We start from the raw sequence: 12971 nt of genomic DNA on the forward strand, positions 1-12971 counted from the left end.
TTCCGAAACGGATCTCAAGTCGTTTCAGGCTAAAAGGCACGACCTGTTTCTGCTCGGTCTCGAACCGAGGACCTTTCGCGTGTGAGGCGAACGTGATAACCACTACACTACAGAAACCTTCGTGTTACTGTCGCTCAGTTGTTTTGAGAGATTTTCCAAGCATTTTCTCTCTTTCAACACCTCCATATAGGCCTATGTTTTTCATCCACTTTCGAACCGACCGTTTATCACGTACGAGGCGAATGTGACGGCCTAAATCTACACCTGCATGTATCTTTGAAAGCGCTTCAAGACCCAAGCAGAAACACATCACATGAATGACATTTCACTTGAATTTTTCGAAAAGCTTAAGGTTGTTTCTGCTCGGTTTCGAACCGAGGACCTTTCGCGTGTTAGGCGAACGTGATAACCACTACACTACAGAAACCTGCCTTTTAATGGGTTCGGTTGTTTTGGCAAATTTTGCCACACATGTTTTCTATAAGCCACACTTTTGGGGTAAAACCCTCTTTTGGCCGCTTCAAAACTGCCCATATATCACTTGTGAGGTTGGAAACCTACCATTGGATGTAACGTTGAAAGTGCTGTACGGCTCAAGCCACGACTTATCAGATGAGTGGCATTTGGCTTGCTTTTATGTAAGAAGCCTCACATCGTTCCTGCTCGGCTTCCAACAGGAGGACCTCTCGCTTGGTAGTTGAACGTAATAGTCGCTGATTTTAGGAAACATGTATCCACCTTTCTCATCTTATTTCATACAGATTTTATCATGTTTTTCATTTCAATGTCACTTAAATTCTAAAGGGGCAACCTGCTTTTGCCACTTTTAAACTGAAGATCTTTCACATGTATGGTTAAATCACTGAATGTCATAAACACTACTGGAAAAGATGTCAGCTCGGCTTTGACTGGTGGAAATTGACTATTACTCTTTAAACACTGATATTTGAAATATAGCTAAGTTTCAAATTAACGGCATTTGACTCGCTTTGTGTCAAAAGCGAACTATTGTTTCTGCTCGGTTTCGAACCGAGGACCTTTCGCGTGTAAAGCGAACGTGATAACCACTACACTACAGAAACCTGCCTTCCGTGGAATTCTGCTGTTTTGACGGATTTTGCAGCATATATTCTCGCTAAGCCACACTTTTAAGGGAAAACCCCTTTTGGCCACTTAAAATGTGCCCATATACCACTTGTGAGGTGAATGGGACAGGCTGAAACCTACCATTGGATGTAACGTTGAAAGTGCTGTACAGCTCAAGCCTCGACTTATCAGATGTGTGGCATTTTGCTTGCTTTGATTTGTGCGCACTGTTCCTGCGAACCTGATAATACCTACAAAATTGAAACCAGGGTAGCCAAGCAAGGCTGAAGTTGAGTGTTAGACTTTCTTTGATTAATCTTGGAAGGAAATCATGTGACCTTTTTCCGAAACGGATCTCAAGTCGTTTCAGGCTAAAAGGCGCGACCTGTTTCTGCTCGGTCTCGAACCGAGGACCTTTCGCGTGTGAGGCGAACGTGATAACCACTACACTACAGAAACCTTCGTGTTACTGTCGATGAGTTGTTTTGAGAGATTTTCCAAGCATTTTCTCTCTTTCAACACCTCCATATAGGCCTATGTTTTTCATCCACTTTCGAACCGACCGTTTATCACGTACGAGGCGAATGTGACGGCCTAAATCTACACCTGCATGTATCTTTGAAAGCGCTTCAAGACCCAAGCAGAAACACATCACATGAATGACATTTCACTTGAATTTTTCGAAAAGCTTAAGGTTGTTTCTGCTCGGTTTCGAACCGAGGACCTTTCGCGTGTTAGGCGAACGTGATAACCACTACACTACAGAAACCTGCCTTTTAATGGGTCCGGTTGTTTTGGCAAATTTTGCCACACATGTTTTCTATAAGCCACACTTTTGGGGTAAAACCCTCTTTTGGCCGCTTCAAAACTGCCCATATATCACTTGTGAGGTTGGAAACCTACCATTGGATGTAACGTTGAAAGTGCTGTACGGCTCAAGCCACGACTTATCAGATGAGTGGCATTTGGCTTGCTTTTATGTAAGAAGCCTCACATCGTTCCTGCTCGGCTTCCAACAGGAGGACCTCTCGCTTGGTAGTTGAACGTAATAGTCGCTGATTTTAGGAAACATGTATCCACCTTTCTCATCTTATTTCATACAGATTTTATCATGTTTTTCATTTCAATGTCACTTAAATTCTAAAGGGGCAACCTGCTTTTGCCACTTTTAAACTGAAGATCTTTCACATGTATGGTTAAATCACTGAATGTCATAAACACTACTGGAAAAGATGCCAGCTCAGCTTTGACTGGTGGAAATTGACTATTACTCTTTAAACACTGATATTTGAAATATAGCAAAGTTTTAAATTAACGGCATTTGACTCGCTTTGTGTCAAAAGCGAACTATTGTTTCTGCTCGGTTTCGAACCGAGGACCTTTCGCGTGTAAAGCGAACGTGATAACCACTACACTACAGAAACCTGCCTTCCGTGGAATTCTGCTGTTTTGACGGATTTTGCAGCATATATTCTCGCTAAGCCACACTTTTAAGGGAAAACCCCTTTTGGCCACTTAAAATGTGCCCATATACCACTTGTGAGGTGAATTGGACAGGCTGAAACCTACCATTGGATGTAACGTTGAAAGTGCTGTACAGCTCAAGCCTCGACTTATCAGATGTGTGGCATTTTGCTTGCTTTGATTTGTGCGCACTGTTCCTGCGAACCTGATAATACCTACAAAATTGAAACCAGGGTAGCCAAGCAAGGCTGAAGTTGAGTGTTAGACTTTCTTTGATTAATCTTGGAAGGAAATCATGTGACCTTTTTCCGAAACGGATCTCAAGTCGTTTCAGGCTAAAAGGCGCGACCTGTTTCTGCTCGGTCTCGAACCGAGGACCTTTCGCGTGTGAGGCGAACGTGATAACCACTACACTACAGAAACCTTCGTGTTACTGTCGCTCAGTTGTTTTGAGAGATTTTCCAAGCATTTTCTCTCTTTCAACACCTCCATATAGGCCTATGTTTTTCATCCACTTTCGAACCGACCGTTTATCACGTACGAGGCGAATGTGACGGCCTAAATCTACACCTGCATGTATCTTTGAAAGCGCTTCAAGACCCAAGCAGAAACACATCACATGAATGACATTTCACTTGAATTTTTCGAAAAGCTTAAGGTTGTTTCTGCTCGGTTTCGAACCGAGGACCTTTCGCGTGTTAGGCGAACGTGATAACCACTACACTACAGAAACCTGCCTTTTAATGGGTTCGGTTGTTTTGGCAAATTTTGCCACACATGTTTTCTATAAGCCACACTTTTGGGGTAAAACCCTCTTTTGGCCGCTTCAAAACTGCCCATATATCACTTGTGAGGTTGGAAACCTACCATTGGATGTAACGTTGAAAGTGCTGTACGGCTCAAGCCACGACTTATCAGATGAGTGGCATTTGGCTTGCTTTTATGTAAGAAGCCTCACATCGTTCCTGCTCGGCTTCCAACAGGAGGACCTCTCGCTTGGTAGTTGAACGTAATAGTCGCTGATTTTAGGAAACATGTATCCACCTTTCTCATCTTATTTCATACAGATTTTATCATGTTTTTCATTTCAATGTCACTTAAATTCTAAAGGGGCAACCTGCTTTTGCCACTTTTAAACTGAAGATCTTTCACATGTATGGTTAAATCACTGAATGTCATAAACACTACTGGAAAAGATGTCAGCTCGGCTTTGACTGGTGGAAATTGACTATTACTCTTTAAACACTGATATTTGAAATATAGCTAAGTTTCAAATTAACGGCATTTGACTCGCTTTGTGTCAAAAGCGAACTATTGTTTCTGCTCGGTTTCGAACCGAGGACCTTTCGCGTGTAAAGCGAACGTGATAACCACTACACTACAGAAACCTGCCCTCCGTGGAATTCTGCTGTTTTGACGGATTTTGCAGCATATATTCTCGCTAAGCCACACTTTTAAGGGAAAACCCCTTTTGGCCACTTAAAATGTGCCCATATACCACTTGTGAGGTGAATGGGACAGGCTGAAACCTACCATTGGATGTAACGTTGAAAGTGCTGTACAGCTCAAGCCTCGACTTATCAGATGTGTGGCATTTTGCTTGCTTTGATTTGTGCGCACTGTTCCTGCGAACCTGATAATACCTACAAAATTGAAACCAGGGTAGCCAAGCAAGGCTGAAGTTGAGTGTTAGACTTTCTTTGATTAATCTTGGAAGGAAATCATGTGACCTTTTTCCGAAACGGATCTCAAGTCGTTTCAGGCTAAAAGGCGCGACCTGTTTCTGCTCGGTCTCGAACCGAGGACCTTTCGCGTGTGAGGCGAACAGGATAACCACTACACAACAGAAACCTTCGTGTTACTGTCGATGAGTTGTTTTGAGAGATTTTCCAAGCATTTTCTCTCTTTCAACACCTCCATATAGGCCTATGTTTTTCATCCACTTTCGAACCGACCGTTTATCACGTACGAGGCGAATGTGACGGCCTAAATCTACACCTGCATGTATCTTTGAAAGCGCTTCAAGACCCAAGCAGAAACACATCACATGAATGACATTTCACTTGAATTTTTCGAAAAGCTTAAGGTTGTTTCTGCTCGGTTTCGAACCGAGGACCTTTCGCGTGTTAGGCGAACGTGATAACCACTACACTACAGAAACCTGCCTTTTAATGGGTTCGGTTGTTTTGGCAAATTTTGCCACACATGTTTTCTATAAGCCACACTTTTGGGGTAAAACCCTCTTTTGGCCGCTTCAAAACTGCCCATATATCACTTGTGAGGTTGGAAACCTACCATTGGATGTAACGTTGAAAGTGCTGTACGGCTCAAGCCACGACTTATCAGATGAGTGGCATTTGGCTTGCTTTTATGTAAGAAGCCTCACATCGTTCCTGCTCGGCTTCCAACAGGAGGACCTCTCGCTTGGTAGTTGAACGTAATAGTCGCTGATTTTAGGAAACATGTATCCACCTTTCTCATCTTATTTCATACAGATTTTATCATGTTTTTCATTTCAATGTCACTTAAATTCTAAAGGGGCAACCTGCTTTTGCCACTTTTAAACTGAAGATCTTTCACATGTATGGTTAAATCACTGAATGTCATAAACACTACTGGAAAAGATGTCAGCTCGGCTTTGACTGGTGGAAATTGACTATTACTCTTTAAACACTGATATTTGAAATATAGCTAAGTTTCAAATTAACGGCATTTGACTCGCTTTGTGTCAAAAGCGAACTATTGTTTCTGCTCGGTTTCGAACCGAGGACCTTTCGCGTGTAAAGCGAACGTGATAACCACTACACTACAGAAACCTGCCCTCCGTGGAATTCTGCTGTTTTGACGGATTTTGCAGCATATATTCTCGCTAAGCCACACTTTTAAGGGAAAACCCCTTTTGGCCACTTAAAATGTGCCCATATACCACTTGTGAGGTGAATGGGACAGGCTGAAACCTACCATTGGATGTAACGTTGAAAGTGCTGTACAGCTCAAGCCTCGACTTATCAGATGTGTGGCATTGTGCTTGCTTTGATTTGTGCGCACTGTTCCTGCGAACCTGATAATACCTACAAAATTGAAACCAGGGTAGCCAAGCAAGGCTGAAGTTGAGTGTTAGACTTTCTTTGATTAATCTTGGAAGGAAATCATGTGACCTTTTTCCGAAACGGATCTCAAGTCGTTTCAGGCTAAAAGGCGCGACCTGTTTCTGCTCGGTCTCGAACCGAGGACCTTTCGCGTGTGAGGCGAACGTGATAACCACTACACTACAGAAACCTCCGTGTTACCGTCGCTGAGTTGTTTTGAGAGATTTTCCAAGCATTTTCTCTCTTTCAACACCTCCATATAGGCCTATGTTTTTCATCCACTTTCGAACCGACCGTTTATCACGTACGAGGCGAATGTGACGGCCTAAATCTACACCTGCATGTATCTTTGAAAGCGCTTCAAGACACAAGCAGAAACACATCACAAGAATGACATTTCACTTGAATTTTTCGAAAAGCTTAAGGTTGTTTCTGCTCGGTTTCGAACCGAGGACCTTTCGCGTGTTAGGCGAACGTGATAACCACTACACTACAGAAACCTGCCTTTTAATGGGTTCGGTTGTTTTGGCAAATTTTGCCACACATGTTTTCTATAAGCCACACTTTTGGGGTAAAACCCTCTTTTGGCCGCTTCAAAACTGCCCATATATCACTTGTGAGGTTGGAAACCTACCATTGGATGTAACGTTGAAAGTGCTGTACGGCTCAAGCCACGACTTATCAGATGAGTGGCATTTGGCTTGCTTTTATGTAAGAAGCCTCACATCGTTCCTGCTCGGCTTCCAACAGGAGGACCTCTCGTTTGGTAGTTGAACGTAATAGTCGCTGATTTTAGGAAACATGTATCCACCTTTCTCATCTTATTTCATACAGATTTTATCATGTTTTTCATTTCAATGTCACTTAAATTCTAAAGGGGCAACCTGCTTTTGCCACTTTTAAACTGAAGATCTTTCACATGTATGGTTAAATCACTGAATGTCATAAACACTACAGGAAAAGATGCCAGCTCAGCTTTGACTGGTGGAATTTGACTATTACTCTTTAAACACTGATATTTGAAATACAGCTAAGTTTCAAATGAACGGCATTTCACTCGCTTTGTGTCAAAAGCGAACTATTGTTTCTGCTCGGTTTCGAACAGAGGACCTTTCGCGTGTAAAGCGAACGTGATAACCACTACACTACAGAAACCTGCCCTTACCGTGGAATTCTGCTGTTTTGACGGATTTTGCAGCATATATTCTCGCTAAGCCACACTTTTAAGGGAAAACCCCTTTTGGCCACTTAAAATGTGCCCATATACCACTTGTGAGGTGAATTGGACAGGCTGAAACCTACCATTGGATGTAACGTTGAAAGTGCTGTACAGCTCAAGCCTCGACTTATCAGATGTGTGGCATTTTGCTTGCTTTGATTTGTGCGCACTGTTCCTGCGAACCTGATAATACCTACAAAATTGAAACCAGGGTAGCCAAGCAAGGCTGAAGTTGAGTGTTAGACTTTCTTTGATTAATCTTGGAAGGAAATCATGTGACCTTTTTCCGAAACGGATCTCAAGTCGTTTCAGGCTAAAAGGCGCGACCTGTTTCTGCTCGGTCTCGAACCGAGGACCTTTCGCGTGTGAGGCGAACAGGATAACCACTACACAACAGAAACCTTCGTGTTACTGTCGCTGAGTTGTTTTGAGAGATTTTCCAAGCATTTTCTCTCTTTCAACACCTCCATATAGGCCTATGTTTTTCATCCACTTTCGAACCGACCGTTTATCACGTACGAGGCGAATGTGACGGCCTAAATCTACACCTGCATGTATCTTTGAAAGCGCTTCAAGACCCAAGCAGAAACACATCACATGAATGACATTTCACTTGAATTTTTCGAAAAGCTTAAGGTTGTTTCTGCTCGGTTTCGAACCGAGGACCTTTCGCGTGTTAGGCGAACGTGATAACCACTACACTACAGAAACCTGCCTTTTAATGGGTTCGGTTGTTTTGGCAAATTTTGCCACACATGTTTTCTATAAGCCACACTTTTGGGGTAAAACCCTCTTTTGGCCGCTTCAAAACTGCCCATATATCACTTGTGAGGTTGGAAACCTACCATTGGATGTAACGTTGAAAGTGCTGTACGGCTCAAGCCACGACTTATCAGATGAGTGGCATTTGGCTTGCTTTTATGTAAGAAGCCTCACATCGTTCCTGCTCGGCTTCCAACAGGAGGACCTCTCGCTTGGTAGTTGAACGTAATAGTCGCTGATTTTAGGAAACATGTATCCACCTTTCTCATCTTATTTCATACAGATTTTATCATGTTTTTCATTTCAATGTCACTTAAATTCTAAAGGGGCAACCTGCTTTTGCCACTTTTAAACTGAAGATCTTTCACATGTATGGTTAAATCACTGAATGTCATAAACACTACTGGAAAAGATGTCAGCTCGGCTTTGACTGGTGGAAATTGACTATTACTCTTTAAACACTGATATTTGAAATATAGCTAAGTTTCAAATTAACGGCATTTGACTCGCTTTGTGTCAAAAGCGAACTATTGTTTCTGCTCGGTTTCGAACCGAGGACCTTTCGCGTGTAAAGCGAACGTGATAACCACTACACTACAGAAACCTGCCCTCCGTGGAATTCTGCTGTTTTGACGGATTTTGCAGCATATATTCTCGCTAAGCCACACTTTTAAGGGAAAACCCCTTTTGGCCACTTAAAAAGTGCCCATATACCACTTGTGAGGTGAATGGGACAGGCTGAAACCTACCATTGGATGTAACGTTGAAAGTGCTGTACAGCTCAAGCCTCGACTTATCAGATGTGTGGCATTGTGCTTGCTTTGATTTGTGCGCACTGTTCCTGCGAACCTGATAATACCTACAAAATTGAAACCAGGGTAGCCAAGCAAGGCTGAAGTTGAGTGTTAGACTTTCTTTGATTAATCTTGGAAGGAAATCATGTGACCTTTTTCCGAAACGGATCTCAAGTCGTTTCAGGCTAAAAGGCACGACCTGTTTCTGCTCGGTCTCGAACCGAGGACCTTTCGCGTGTGAGGCGAACGTGATAACCACTACACTACAGAAACCTTCGTGTTACTGTCGCTCAGTTGTTTTGAGAGATTTTCCAAGCATTTTCTCTCTTTCAACACCTCCATATAGGCCTATGTTTTTCATCCACTTTCGAACCGACCGTTTATCACGTACGAGGCGAATGTGACGGCCTAATCTACACCTGCATGTATCTTTGAAAGCGCTTCAAGACACAAGCAGAAACACATCACATGAATGACATTTGACTCGAATTTTTCGAAAAGCTTAAGGTTGTTTCTGCTCGGTTTCGAACCGAGGACCTTTCGCGTGTTAGGCGAACGTGATAACCACTACACTACAGAAACCTGCCTTTTAATGGGTTCGGTTGTTTTGGCAAATTTTGCCACACATGTTTTCTATAAGCCACACTTTTGGGGTAAAACCCTCTTTTGGCCGCTTCAAAACTGCCCATATATCACTTGTGAGGTTGGAAACCTACCATTGGATGTAACGTTGAAAGTGCTGTACGGCTCAAGCCACGACTTATCAGATGAGTGGCATTTGGCTTGCTTTTATGTAAGAAGCCTCACATCGTTCCTGCTCGGCTTCCAACAGGAGGACCTCTCGCTTGGTAGTTGAACGTAATAGTCGCTGATTTTAGGAAACATGTATCCACCTTTCTCATCTTATTTCATACAGATTTTATCATGTTTTTCATTTCAATGTCACTTAAATTCTAAAGGGGCAACCTGCTTTTGCCACTTTTAAACTGAAGATCTTTCACATGTATGGTTAAATCACTGAATGTCATAAACACTACTGGAAAAGATGTCAGCTCGGCTTTGACTGGTGGAAATTGACTATTACTCTTTAAACACTGATATTTGAAATACAGCTAAGTTTCAAATGAACGGCATTTGACTCGCTTTGTGTCAAAAGCGAACTATTGTTTCTGCTCGGTTTCGAACCGAGGACCTTTCGCGTGTAAAGCGAACGTGATAACCACTACACTACAGAAACCTGCCCTACATGGAATTCTGCTGTTTTGACGGATTTTGCAGCATATATTCTCGCTAAGCCACACTTTTAAGGGAAAACCCCTTTTGGCCACTTAAAATGTGCCCATATACCACTTGTGAGGTGAATTGGACAGGCTGAAACCTACCATTGGATGTAACGTTGAAAGTGCTGTACAGCTCAAGCCTCGACTTATCAGATGTGTGGCATTTTGCTTGCTTTGATTTGTGCGCACTGTTCCTGCGAACCTGATAATACCTACAAAATTGAAACCAGGGTAGCCAAGCAAGGCTGAAGTTGAGTGTTAGACTTTCTTTGATTAATCTTGGAAGGAAATCATGTGACCTTTTTCCGAAACGGATCTCAAGTCGTTTCAGGCTAAAAGGCGCGACCTGTTTCTGCTCGGTCTCGAACCGAGGACCTTTCGCGTGTGAGGCGAAAGTGATAACCACTACACTACAGAAACCTTCGTGTTACTGTCGCTGAGTTGTTTTGAGAGATTTTCCAAGCATTTTCTCTCTTTCAACACCTCCATATAGGCCTATGTTTTTCATCCACTTTCGAACCGACCGTTTATCACGTACGAGGCGAATGTGACGGCCTAAATCTACACCTGCATGTATCTTTGAAAGCGCTTCAAGACCCAAGCAGAAACACATCACATGAATGACATTTCACTTGAATTTTTCGAAAAGCTTAAGGTTGTTTCTGCTCGGTTTCGAACCGAGGACCTTTCGCGTGTTAGGCGAACGTGATAACCACTACACTACAAAAACCTGCCTTTTAATGGGTTCGGTTGTTTTGGCAAATTTTGCCACACATGTTTTCTATAAGCCACACTTTTGGGGTAAAACCCTCTTTTGGCCGCTTCAAAACTGCCCATATATCACTTGTGAGGTTGGAAACCTACCATTGGATGTAACGTTGAAAGTGCTGTACGGCTCAAGCCACGACTTATCAGATGAGTGGCATTTGGCTTGCTTTTATGTAAGAAGCCTCACATCGTTCCTGCTCGGCTTCCAACAGGAGGACCTCTCGCTTGGTAGTTGAACGTAATAGTCGCTGATTTTAGGAAACATGTATCCACCTTTCTCATCTTATTTCATACAGATTTTATCATGTTTTTCATTTCAATGTCACTTAAATTCTAAAGGGGCAACCTGCTTTTGCCACTTTTAAACTGAAGATCTTTCACATGTATGGTTAAATCACTGAATGTCATAAACACTACTGGAAAAGATGTCAGCTCAGCTTTGACTGGTGGAATTTGACTATTACTCTTTAAACACTGATATTTGAAATACAGCTAAGTTTAAATGAACGGCATTTGACTCGCTTTGTGTCAAAAGCGAACTATTGTTTCTGCTCGGTTTCGAACCGAGGACCTTTCGCGTGTAAAGCGAACGTGATAACCACTACACTACAGAAACCTGCCCTACATGGAATTCTGCTGTTTTGACGGATTTTGCAGCATATATTCTCGCTAAGCCACACTTTTAAGGGAAAACCCCTTTTGGCCACTTAAAAAGTGCCCATATACCACTTGTGAGGTGAATGGGACAGGCTGAAACCTACCATTGGATGTAACGTTGAAAGTGCTGTACAGCTCAAGCCTCGACTTATCAGATGTGTGGCATTTTGCTTGCTTTGATTTGTGCGCACTGTTCCTGCGAACCTGATAATACCTACAAAATTGAAACCAGGGTAGCCAAGCAAGGCTGAAGTTGAGTGTTAGACTTTCTTTGATTAATCTTGGAAGGAAATCATGTGACCTTTTTCCGAAACGGATCTCAAGTCGTTTCAGGCTAAAAGGCGCGACCTGTTTCTGCTCGGTCTCGAACCGAGGACCTTTCGCGTGTGAGGCGAACGTGATAACCACTACACTACAGAAACCTCCCTCTTACCGTCGCTGAGTTGTTTTGAGAGATTTTCCAAGCATTTTCTCTCTTTCAACACCTCCATATAGGCCTATGTTTTTCATCCACTTTCGAACCGACCGTTTATCACGTACGAGGCGAATGTGACGGCCTAAATCTACACCTGCATGTATCTTTGAAAGCGCTTCAAGACACAAGCAGAAACACATCACAAGAATGACATTTCACTTAAATTTTTCGAAAAGCTTAAGGTTGTTTCTGCTCGGTTTCGAACCGAGGACCTTTCGCGTGTTAGGCGAACGTGATAACCACTACACTACAGAAACCTGCCTTCTAATGGGTTCGGTTGTTTTGGCAAATTTTGCCACACATGTTTTCTATAAGCCACACTTTTGGGGTAAAACCCTCTTTTGGCCGCTTCAAAACTGCCCATATATCACTTGTGAGGTTGGAAACCTACCATTGGATGTAACGTTGAAAGTGCTGTACGGCTCAAGCCACGACTTATCAGATGAGTGGCATTTGGCTTGCTTTTATGTAAGAAGCCTCACATCGTTCCTGCTCGGCTTCCAACAGGAGGACCTCTCGCTTGGTAGTTGAACGTAATAGTCGCTGATTTTAGGAAACATGTATCCACCTTTCTCATCTTATTTCATACAGATTTTATCATGTTTTTCATTTCAATGTCACTTAAATTCTAAAGGGGCAACCTGCTTTTGCCACTTTTAAACTGAAGATCTTTCACATGTATGGTTAAATCACTGAATGTCATAAACACTACTGGAAAAGATGTCAGCTCAGCTTTGACTGGTGGAAATTGACTATTACTCTTTAAACACTGATATTTGAAATATAGCAAAGTTTTAAATTAACGGCATTTGACTCGCTTTGTGTCAAAAGCGAACTATTGTTTCTGCTCGTTTTCGAACCGAGGACCTTTCGCGTGTAAAGCGAACGTGATAACCACTACACTACAGAAACCTGCCCTCCGTGGAATTCTGCTGTTTTCACGGATTTTGCAGCATATATTCTCGCTAAGCCACACTTTTAAGGGAAAACCCCTTTTGGCCACTTAAAATGTGCCCATATACCACTTGTGAGGTGAATGGGACAGGCTGAAACCTACCATTGGATGTAACGTTGAAAGTGCTGTACGGCTCAAGCCACGACTTATCAGATGAGAGGCATTTGGCTTGCTTTTATGTAAGAAGCCTCACATCGTTCCTGCTCGGCTTCCAACAGGAGGACCTCTCGTTTGGTAGTTGAACGTAATAGTCGCTGATTTTAGGAAACATGTATCCACCTTTCTCATCTTATTTCATACAGATTTTATCATGTTTTTCATTTCAATGTCACTTAAATTCTAAAGTGGCAACCTGCTTTTGCCACTTTTAAACTGAAGATCTTTCACATGTATGGTTAAATCACTGAATGTCATAAACACTA

At 42.5% G+C, this 12971-nt stretch overlaps 27 non-coding genes across 27 annotated transcripts; all 27 read right to left on the bottom strand.

Annotated features, from left to right (window-relative positions):
* Positions 1-44: 44 nt before the first annotated feature.
* trnav-cac (transfer RNA valine (anticodon CAC)) lies at positions 45-117 on the bottom strand. The gene has a single exon. It is a non-coding gene; the product is annotated as a tRNA-Val (tRNA).
* Positions 118-354: 237 nt separating this feature from the next.
* On the bottom strand, positions 355-427 carry trnav-aac (transfer RNA valine (anticodon AAC)). The gene has a single exon. It is a non-coding gene; the product is annotated as a tRNA-Val (tRNA).
* A 582-nt stretch (positions 428-1009) lies between these two features.
* Positions 1010-1082, bottom strand: trnav-uac (transfer RNA valine (anticodon UAC)). The gene has a single exon. It is a non-coding gene; the product is annotated as a tRNA-Val (tRNA).
* A 390-nt stretch (positions 1083-1472) lies between these two features.
* Positions 1473-1545, bottom strand: trnav-cac (transfer RNA valine (anticodon CAC)). The gene has a single exon. It is a non-coding gene; the product is annotated as a tRNA-Val (tRNA).
* A 237-nt stretch (positions 1546-1782) lies between these two features.
* On the bottom strand, positions 1783-1855 carry trnav-aac (transfer RNA valine (anticodon AAC)). Its single transcript has one exon. It is a non-coding gene; the product is annotated as a tRNA-Val (tRNA).
* A 582-nt stretch (positions 1856-2437) lies between these two features.
* On the bottom strand, positions 2438-2510 carry trnav-uac (transfer RNA valine (anticodon UAC)). The gene has a single exon. It is a non-coding gene; the product is annotated as a tRNA-Val (tRNA).
* Positions 2511-2900: 390 nt separating this feature from the next.
* On the bottom strand, positions 2901-2973 carry trnav-cac (transfer RNA valine (anticodon CAC)). Its single transcript has one exon. It is a non-coding gene; the product is annotated as a tRNA-Val (tRNA).
* Positions 2974-3210: 237 nt separating this feature from the next.
* Positions 3211-3283, bottom strand: trnav-aac (transfer RNA valine (anticodon AAC)). Its single transcript has one exon. It is a non-coding gene; the product is annotated as a tRNA-Val (tRNA).
* A 582-nt stretch (positions 3284-3865) lies between these two features.
* Positions 3866-3938, bottom strand: trnav-uac (transfer RNA valine (anticodon UAC)). The gene has a single exon. It is a non-coding gene; the product is annotated as a tRNA-Val (tRNA).
* Positions 3939-4328: 390 nt separating this feature from the next.
* trnav-cac (transfer RNA valine (anticodon CAC)) lies at positions 4329-4401 on the bottom strand. The gene has a single exon. It is a non-coding gene; the product is annotated as a tRNA-Val (tRNA).
* Positions 4402-4638: 237 nt separating this feature from the next.
* On the bottom strand, positions 4639-4711 carry trnav-aac (transfer RNA valine (anticodon AAC)). Its single transcript has one exon. It is a non-coding gene; the product is annotated as a tRNA-Val (tRNA).
* A 582-nt stretch (positions 4712-5293) lies between these two features.
* trnav-uac (transfer RNA valine (anticodon UAC)) lies at positions 5294-5366 on the bottom strand. Its single transcript has one exon. It is a non-coding gene; the product is annotated as a tRNA-Val (tRNA).
* A 390-nt stretch (positions 5367-5756) lies between these two features.
* Positions 5757-5829, bottom strand: trnav-cac (transfer RNA valine (anticodon CAC)). The gene has a single exon. It is a non-coding gene; the product is annotated as a tRNA-Val (tRNA).
* A 237-nt stretch (positions 5830-6066) lies between these two features.
* Positions 6067-6139, bottom strand: trnav-aac (transfer RNA valine (anticodon AAC)). The gene has a single exon. It is a non-coding gene; the product is annotated as a tRNA-Val (tRNA).
* Positions 6140-6721: 582 nt separating this feature from the next.
* trnav-uac (transfer RNA valine (anticodon UAC)) lies at positions 6722-6794 on the bottom strand. Its single transcript has one exon. It is a non-coding gene; the product is annotated as a tRNA-Val (tRNA).
* Positions 6795-7186: 392 nt separating this feature from the next.
* trnav-cac (transfer RNA valine (anticodon CAC)) lies at positions 7187-7259 on the bottom strand. The gene has a single exon. It is a non-coding gene; the product is annotated as a tRNA-Val (tRNA).
* Positions 7260-7496: 237 nt separating this feature from the next.
* On the bottom strand, positions 7497-7569 carry trnav-aac (transfer RNA valine (anticodon AAC)). Its single transcript has one exon. It is a non-coding gene; the product is annotated as a tRNA-Val (tRNA).
* Positions 7570-8151: 582 nt separating this feature from the next.
* trnav-uac (transfer RNA valine (anticodon UAC)) lies at positions 8152-8224 on the bottom strand. The gene has a single exon. It is a non-coding gene; the product is annotated as a tRNA-Val (tRNA).
* A 390-nt stretch (positions 8225-8614) lies between these two features.
* trnav-cac (transfer RNA valine (anticodon CAC)) lies at positions 8615-8687 on the bottom strand. Its single transcript has one exon. It is a non-coding gene; the product is annotated as a tRNA-Val (tRNA).
* A 236-nt stretch (positions 8688-8923) lies between these two features.
* trnav-aac (transfer RNA valine (anticodon AAC)) lies at positions 8924-8996 on the bottom strand. Its single transcript has one exon. It is a non-coding gene; the product is annotated as a tRNA-Val (tRNA).
* A 582-nt stretch (positions 8997-9578) lies between these two features.
* Positions 9579-9651, bottom strand: trnav-uac (transfer RNA valine (anticodon UAC)). Its single transcript has one exon. It is a non-coding gene; the product is annotated as a tRNA-Val (tRNA).
* Positions 9652-10041: 390 nt separating this feature from the next.
* On the bottom strand, positions 10042-10114 carry trnav-cac (transfer RNA valine (anticodon CAC)). The gene has a single exon. It is a non-coding gene; the product is annotated as a tRNA-Val (tRNA).
* A 237-nt stretch (positions 10115-10351) lies between these two features.
* On the bottom strand, positions 10352-10424 carry trnav-aac (transfer RNA valine (anticodon AAC)). Its single transcript has one exon. It is a non-coding gene; the product is annotated as a tRNA-Val (tRNA).
* A 581-nt stretch (positions 10425-11005) lies between these two features.
* Positions 11006-11078, bottom strand: trnav-uac (transfer RNA valine (anticodon UAC)). The gene has a single exon. It is a non-coding gene; the product is annotated as a tRNA-Val (tRNA).
* A 390-nt stretch (positions 11079-11468) lies between these two features.
* Positions 11469-11541, bottom strand: trnav-cac (transfer RNA valine (anticodon CAC)). Its single transcript has one exon. It is a non-coding gene; the product is annotated as a tRNA-Val (tRNA).
* A 237-nt stretch (positions 11542-11778) lies between these two features.
* Positions 11779-11851, bottom strand: trnav-aac (transfer RNA valine (anticodon AAC)). The gene has a single exon. It is a non-coding gene; the product is annotated as a tRNA-Val (tRNA).
* A 582-nt stretch (positions 11852-12433) lies between these two features.
* On the bottom strand, positions 12434-12506 carry trnav-uac (transfer RNA valine (anticodon UAC)). The gene has a single exon. It is a non-coding gene; the product is annotated as a tRNA-Val (tRNA).
* Between the last annotated feature and the right edge of the window lie 465 nt (positions 12507-12971).

The sequence above is a fragment of the Misgurnus anguillicaudatus genome, chromosome 14 (assembly GCF_027580225.2).
Source record: "Misgurnus anguillicaudatus chromosome 14, ASM2758022v2, whole genome shotgun sequence".
NCBI lineage: Eukaryota > Metazoa > Chordata > Actinopteri > Cypriniformes > Cobitidae > Misgurnus > Misgurnus anguillicaudatus.